The sequence below is a fragment of the Echinops telfairi genome, unplaced genomic scaffold (genome assembly GCF_000313985.2).
Source record: "Echinops telfairi isolate 266 unplaced genomic scaffold, ASM31398v2 ScPeMD7_2;HRSCAF=8, whole genome shotgun sequence".
NCBI lineage: Eukaryota > Metazoa > Chordata > Mammalia > Afrosoricida > Tenrecidae > Echinops > Echinops telfairi.
Genome location: NW_022103898.1, coordinates 4963763 through 4972013, shown reverse-complemented (window position 1 = coordinate 4972013; position 8251 = coordinate 4963763). Strand labels below are relative to the sequence as shown.

General features: G+C 54.4%; 1 pseudogene; it reads right to left on the bottom strand.

Annotated features, from left to right (window-relative positions):
* Nucleotides 1–430: 430 nt before the first annotated feature.
* On the bottom strand, nucleotides 431–1487 carry LOC101662634 (annotated as a pseudogene).
* Nucleotides 1488–8251: the final 6764 nt, after the last annotated feature.

Here is an 8251-nt window from a genome sequence, read left to right as displayed (position 1 = left end):
CCCTCACCCCACCCCACTCAGGACCACTACCTGAACCCCTCTCCCCCTTTAGTGATGGCCTTCCCAAGGCCCAGGCCTGGGGTCCCGGCATGCTCATCTGGTTGAATGAGAAGCCGATGGGTCCTATTCCTGGCCGTCCTTGCCACTAAGTCTAACCTGGACCATGGTCAGTCTTCGTACTGTTGACCAAGCCTCATGGCCCCCTGTGTGCCAGCGTAGAGCAGAACCGTGCTCTGTAGTTTTCTTCTCCCACCCGCCCACCGCCCTAAATCGTTGTTTATCGGCAGTGAGCTGGAAAGGGCAACGGAGTTAGCATACGCAGACAACACTGCACACCACTGTCACAAGGGTGGCGAGAGTGAGAGCAAAGACTGGCCTGGAGCCCAGGTGGAGCCCTCCCATCAAGAGGTGGGCATGGGAGGGGGCGGCCTCACACCACCTCCGTTTCGTAGGCATGGTTAGAGGCGAAGAGGGACTCGCTGGCTGCAGCCCCAGCCTGACCGCTGGCAGTGTACTTCCCTTGGCAGGCCAGCTGTTGGCCAGGGCCCGCTTGATGCTCCTCCTGGGCCGCCGTCAGGCTCTCCTTCTTGCCATCCCAGGCCTTCGGTCGGGGCAGATGCCTTGCAAGGCTCGCTCATAGAAGGTCAGGGCCCATGGCTGCAGCAGGGGGCACTTGTTGATGGCGTTGAGGTTGATGGACGCCTCCTCTTCGCTGTGGCCTAAAGACAGGACGGTGACTCCAGTAACAGCAGGGGGCATGGTGTGGCACAGTGCGGTGACGGTTGCCATGGCAATCTCGTGTGAAAATTCCTGTGTGCAGACATGCCCAGGGGTGACCAAGGTGCCTGCCAGGTAGAAGTGGTGGTAGATGGTAGCCAGCACCTTCTCAGTGTCATATGGCAGTGCTTCAGGTCATGGTCGCCGTCGGGGAGGATCTCAGCCTCCACAATGGGCACGATGCCATTCTGCTGGCAGAGGCTGGCACATCATTTTTCATGATGGCAAGGGCTGAAGGGGTATGTTCGCCGATCTTCAGCACACAGCACTATTGGCAAAGTCAACGCCATCTTTCTTGTACTGGGCACAGCACTCAGACACCCCATCCAGCCCTAGGGTGGTGGTCTCTCGGTTTGTTCCTGCCAGGGGCACCACACCCCTGTCAACCTTGGTGCCCATGATACCGCCCTTGGATTTGATAACTTGGGGAAAGGGACACCCGTTGTCTGCCTTCTGGTAGAGCGTCTCATGGAGGGAGAGGCCCCCCCAATGCAGCAGTTCACCTGGTCGTCAGCGGTCAGCAGCAGCTGGCGGTAGAAGCGGTGATTCTCTTCAGTGTTCTCAGTCCCCATGGACTGCAGCCGCTTGGCAGTGCTACCGGTGGACTCGTCTGCAGTCAGGAGGCCCTGGCCAGGAGCCACAGTGCGATGGGCAATGTCGGACAGCTCCTTCTTCTGCTCCGGGGTGAGCGCCGGGTATGGATAGGGCATGGTGGCCAGTTCCTCCCTGGAGGCTGAAGGAGCGGCAGCCGCTGTGATCAGCAGTGAGCGGGTGCCGCTCTGTACAGTTTTCAATGGCTATCAGACAAGGGTCACCAGGCTTGTCTTCTGAGGTGCTTCTCGATGGACTTGAACTTCCCCAAGGAGTGTGACTGTGACCAGGGCTTTTCAAATCCAATGCGAGACAACGGCCAAAGAACAGGAGCCTTGGTCACACAGTGGTTATTCATTGGGCTGCTAACTGCAAGATCAGTAGTTCGAAACCCGCCCCTCCAAGGGAGAAAAAATGAGGCTTTCTACTGGGGTAGTTAGTCTCAGAAACCCACAGGGGCGGTTCTATCCTGTCCTCACAAGGCCAAAGTCCATGGGAATCAAACTATTGGCGGTGAGTTTTTGAGTGAGTTAAAGAAAAGGGGATGTTCATAAATTGAACACACGGCTCTGAACTTCCAGGTTTCTGCTTTCTGCTTGACTGTGCACAACATCCACGACCCCATGGATTTTCCCCCCAGCAAGTGGCTTCTCTTTCCTCTCTTTCCTTTAAAATCGGGCCCCGGAGAGAAACTGACACAGTCCCTTCTCCGGAGCAGCTGCCGGTCAGAGAGCCCGGAGTGGACTTGCCTGTGCCACCCAATTCTCCTCTTCGCATCTGCACCCTTTTCTGGCCATCCTGGCCACGGAATCTAACCTGTACTGTGATCCCTTGTCCTAACACGGACTCAAGGAAGCTTGGGCAGGAGCCAGCGTTCGCACAGCAAACCCAGAACCTTCCGTCCTCCTCCACCGACACCAGTGGAGCACCTACTAGGTCTACACTGGAGCCCTGTGCATGAGCAGCGAGGTGCCCAAGGCTGGCCAAGCCAAGCCAGAGAAGAAGGTAACCCCTGGGTGTGTCAGCAAGGAGCTGATGGCATGTGTGTGTGTGTGTGTGTGTGCGCGCGCGCACACACAGACACACAGAAAGGACGCGGGCCGCTAAGCGAGAGGTGTTTGGTTAGGGCTCAAGGGATTGTGGGAAAGGAAGGCGGTGGAATTAGCTGTTGATGCAGGAGGTGTTTGAAATGTCAGGTCTCAATGGGAACGGGAAGGAAAGGCAAGGATGAAAAATCACTCCTCTAGAATATCGGAATTTATCATTGCCCCTTGGGCAAACACCGCGCAGACCGAGTGAGCGCCGTGAGCCTCTCTTGAGAGGAGACCCTTTATCCCCAGAGAGATGGCGTCTGGTCTGATGTCAGGGTTACTAAGGAAACGGGGTGGGCTTGCGGCCCGCAGAGCAAACAGACATATGAAACGCAGGTAAATCATTAATTCATTAATATGATTATTGATGAGAGCTGGAGAGGCTTCCTTAACCGTTCTTGACTCAGCCCTCAAACGTTCTCTTTCATCGGAGAGCAAACACTCCCGCGGCCACTTTGCGGAGCAATAGGCACCCCCACCCCCACCCCGCCCCCTCCCAGCGCCTCAGTCTCCAGCAAGGGCCCCCTCTCAGATGGTTAAGGGATGAAAGAAAGTGGAGAGCTAGGCTGAAGGAGGGGGTGTCGTGAGTTTGGGGGTGCTTCTGGCTGTCTGCTTCTTGGTCGGCACTGTGGTTTTGGTAGTGACCTGAAAGGCGTGGGGGAGACTGACTCCAACACAAAGCCTCTTTCAGCCCTTCAAACAGAGGCCAGCCCAGAGCCCCCACAGAACTTTTAACAGGCTCCCCCGGTCCTTCCCTCCACTTTAAAGTAAGATGCTGGTCGAGGCTTCCCCAGAAACTTTTGAGGGGGAGTCACGGCTGACTGAGCTTGGAGGTTGCTTCTTGGGGATGGGAGATGGAGGGCGGAGGGAGGGGGAGGTGAGCGTAGGGGCACCACGAAGGGAGGAGGCAGCGTGGGGAGAGCTGTGGGGGCCAGGAGATGGACAGAGGGAGAGCAGTTTCTGCGACAGGGCAGAGGCAGGAAGCAGGGCCAACAGCCTGGAAGAGGTGGCTCCCCAAGGGGGTCTTGAAGAGGGGAAAGAAGCCTCACAGCGGCTGGTGGCACGCGGGGGAAAACTGGGCTGCTAACCGAATGGGTGTCTCTGCGCCTGCCCAGCTGCTCTGTGGGAGAACAAGGGCTGCGTCTACTTCCATCACGCTGACACCCTGGGAGGCTCTGGGGCAATTCCACCCTGTCCTCTCGGTCACTGAGAATCAGAAGGACTAGACAGCACACGGCTACAACAGAAGCAAGGTCGCCTCGGGGCCCAGCCCATCAGAAAGTACAAAGAAGGACCAGAGCTTCACCAAGACTCTTCCCCGCCTGCCCCCCAGCTCCTGTCCCCGACCCTCCAGGCCTGTCTAGGTCCCCAAAGGACTCCTGGGTGGCATAAGTGGCATGCACTCACCTGTGAACCTTCAGGAAGTTTGAGCCCACCCAGAGTGGTGACAAGGAAGAAAGGTCTGGCAATTTGCTTCCTTCAAGACGACAGCCATGAATATCTGGTACGGCAGTTCTGTGCCGTCAGGTGTGGGGCTGCCAGGGCCCATTAGCCCCTCAACAATAAGGAAGGAGTCTGATTTCATTTCTTTGGGGTCTGGCAAGTGGGGAGGGCATAGCACAGCCCTTCAGTGAGCTTCCCTCTCTGGCACTATGGTTTAAGCATTGGGCTGCTGACCACAAAGGTGGCCGCTCAAACCCACCAGCTGCTCCTTAGAAGAAAAATGAGGCTGTCTGCTTCATAAAGATTTGCGGTGTCAGAAACTTTAGAGCAGCGGTTCTCAACCTGTGGGTCGCGACCCCTTTGGGGTTCGAATGACCCTTTCACAGGGGTCGTCTGATTCATAACAGTAGCAAAATGACAGTGATGAAGTAGCAATGAATATAATTTTATGGTTGGTGGGGGGGACCCACAACTGTATTAAAGGGTCGCAGCATTAAGAAGGTTGAGGACCACTGCTTTAGAGGGTCTCTAAACAAACAAACATTCTACACCCAGGCTCACCCTCAGCCAATGGGGACAGAGGTTAGGAGCAGCCACACACTTGTCAATAGGCTCTGAGATTTGGGGACAGCAAAACGGCCTCCTGCTGCTGCCGGCCAGACCCCTAACTGAACAAACGCTCAGCAAGAAGCAGTAGAGAGCAGGAGTTGTGAGGAGGGCCAACCCCAGTGCCCTTCAGGGGGCGAAGGACAGAGTGTGGAACACCCTCAGCCACCAAGAGGAGTGTGTGCTGAAAACGTTTTGGTCCCTGGTTGCTCAAACGGTTAAGGTCCACAACTAGCACAAAGGCTGGTGGTTCAAACCCACTAGGGGGCTTGCTGGAACACAGGTGTGGCCATCTGCGTCAGTAGACGTGGCTGCCAGGAAAACCATAGGAGAGGTTCTACTGAGTCATGGACCCAGCGCCCTGGGTCAGAACCGTTTCCGTGTTTGCTGCCCGCCAGGCCCCCCCTGGGCACATTCTCAGAACTTGAGCTATTTCAGAATCATCAAATGAGTGATTTCAAAATCAAAAGCCCGCCTCTGGCCTTTATTGTTGTTCGGTGCCAATACGTAAGGTAAGCACGGGCTTCCTTGTGCTTACTTACTAGTCCTTTCACCACATCCGTGATTCTGCACCTGTCTCTCTCCCAACCCCGCAGCACTTGCTGATAGAACCAGTCTCTTGCTCCCGTGTACGATCCCTGGCAGGGGCAGAGGACCCAGTCAGCAGGGGACTTCCGGCATACTCTGCCCCTGAATGGGGATCATCAGCTTATCATCCTGCCAGTCTTGTCCTGAGCCTTCAATCCTTCATGGGGGTGCTTTGCACATGCTGTTGTCAGGGAACGCTGAGTTGGTTCTACCCACAGTGCCCCGATGTTCAACAGAATGGAACACTGACCGCCCTGGCCGGAGCCATCCGCACCATTGCCCTCATGTTTGAGCCTTCTTGGCCGCCACCGTGTCCACCCATTTCGTTGAAGGGCTTCCTCTTTCTCGCTGCCCCCGTACCGTACCAAGCCCCATGTCCTCTTCCAGGGACTGGTCTCTCCTGACAACCTGTCCAAAGTTTGTGAGATGAAGTCTTGCTGTTTTTGCCTCTCAGGAACATTCTGGCCATACTTCTTCCAAGACATCTGTTTGTCTTTTTGGCAGACCACGGTACTTTCAATATCCTCTGCCGCACCAGCATTCAAACACATCGATTCTTCTCCGGTCTTCCTTATTTACAGTCCAACGTTCACATGCATACGAGGTGATTTAAATACCAAGGCTTGGGTCAGGCACACCTTTGTTCTCGAAATAACCTCCTTGCTTTTCAGCACTTTAAAGATGTCTTGTGCAGCCAATTTACCCCGTGCAACAGAAGAGCTTACTAATGGTTAAGTCCTGGTATGTAAAAATGTGCTGTGGGGACCCCCAGGGCTCATGCACATGCCAGATGCTCTATCCCAGCTATGTTATTTAGATCAGGTATGTTTGTTCTTCTGGTAGCCTATGGGACTTGCAATATTCTTCACCAGCACCATCATCGAAACACATCGATTCTTCCGCTAAGGCTTTGCCATGCCCAAGTGTCGATAGAAATGGGCTGTCTCCGCCCTCTCCTCTTGCCTAGCTTCCTGTTTGCCCCATAAGCTCACCCCTGTTCATCAGGAGCCCACTTGAACCCGTGCCGCCAGGTTCAGTAGCAAGAGCTCCCATCTTCTCATCTCCTGCTCGTCAGGCCAGCAGCACACAGGACGGTAAACTGAGGCCACGGCCCGAAGTTTCGGCATCCAGGTCCCCACATTCCAAGCTAGATTACCAGCGTTCCCGCCATTGCTCCCTCCCGGAGGAGGAGATTCTTCCGTGGGGAATTCGCCCTCACACAACATGAACGGGCTCGCTTTATATCAGGAGACGGGATTTTAACTGACAAATTGGACAGGTTCCCTAAGGCAAGGGTTACTAAGCTATGTCATCTTCTCCAGACATGTGATTTATAATATTATTCCTCCGAGCTCCCCAGGAATGAAGACCTGGCTCCAGAAGGAGGGCAGCTGTCTGTCTGTCTTGACCCCACCCCACCCCTATATACAAATATGGCCCTCAAAAGTCTGCCCTGGCATACAAACAGAGACCCACAAATCAAAATTCAGCCTGGCCAAGGGAACTTAATTGCATTCAGCCTAAAGGATCTGTTCAGTTGTCAAGCACTTAACATTCAGGGCAAGGCAGGAGTAACCCAGAGTTAGCATTTGGAGGTGTCTGGCTTAGTCCCGGGTGCCATAGTGGTACAAGGTCAGCAGTTCAAAACCACCAGCTGCTGCATGAGAAAAAGATGAGGCTTTCTACTTCTGTGAAGGGGTAGTCACGGAAACCCACAAGCGTAATTCTGCTCTGTCTTAGTCTGACTCTGAGTGGGCATCCACTTGATGACACTGTGTTATTAGTTAACTGTTATGGGACCCCCTGGTAGTGTAGTGATTATGATGTGGGCTGCTAACTGCAAGGTCAACGGTTCGAAATCACCAGCCAATCCACCGAGACAAGCAGGGCTTTCTACTCCCCTAAAGGGTGACTGTCTCAGAAACACCCGGGGCAGTTCTACCCTGCCCGGTAGGGTCACTGTGAGTCAGCATAGACTCCAGGGAAGTGAGTTTGGCTTGGTTCTAAACAGAGCATCCTAAAAAGTATTTCTCTCCCAGCACCCCTTCCTCCGGTTTATTCGGTAAATACACTGAGGTTTATGGGTGCAGAACCCAAGGGCGGCAGCCCTGCTCCCTCAGGGGCGCTGTGTGCAAAGCTGGAGTGAGTCGCAGACTCCCTGCGCAGCCGATGGGGATTTGACCTCTGTATCTGATTGCGCTGCCGAAGTCAAGCAGCCAGTCTTGAAACAATGTCTCCGTATCATGCAACTTCCTAAAACTCTTCGAGGGGAACCTGAGCTGCTGAAAAATGATCCTGAATGTCACCAGGACAAAGCTTCCCTTCCAAGATATAATTAGGGGAGCTCTGAGCATGCCTTTCACATTTTACTTGAAAAGCATTGTGTGTGTGTGTGTGTGTGTGTGTGTGTGTGTGTGTGTGTGTGTGTGTTTCCTCCACGTTCACTAACACCACTGCCCCCGCCCCCCTTTCTTTGTTCTACCTGCTCTAGAGGGCTTTAGCCGGCCTTCCCGGCACCTTTGTGCAGAGAAAATGGTTAAAAAAACAAAAACAAACCAGCGCAGGGCTTACTCGGGTCATGGGGAGCATTTCAAATAGAATTCGTGCCGTGTGATTTCCTGCCTGCCTCGGTGGTTATCGTCATCTTCCTCTTCTATTCACGCCGTCTCGGCAGTAGTTTGGCTTGGTAATATGGTTCTCGTGTTTGGTTGGGAGGCACTGGGGGGCTCGGACAGTTAAGTGCTAGGCTATGAACCTAAAGGGGGTGTTGGCGGTTGGCACGTGCGCAGCAGGAGTGCCTCTGCGGAAAGTCCCAGCGATCTGCTTCCGGAGGGTCGCTGCCATGAAAACCCTGCGAGCACCATTCTGCACTGCCACACACCAACCGGGTCACAGAACCGGCCGGGTGGCCCCCTGGTCTGGATTTGGTTTGGGTTGGTGCACATTTGCGCGCACACCCTGGTTGTTCATAAGCAACATAAGGCTAAGGGTTGCTAATACTTCTGGTCTAATCTTTAAGCTCTGACCATGTAGTGGGTTACGAATTGGTCTGTCAACCGCAAGACCGGGAGTTCGATACCACCAGCCGCTCCGAGGGAGACAGATGAGGCTTTCTACTCCCCTAAAGACTGACAGCCTCAGAAACTCACAGGGGC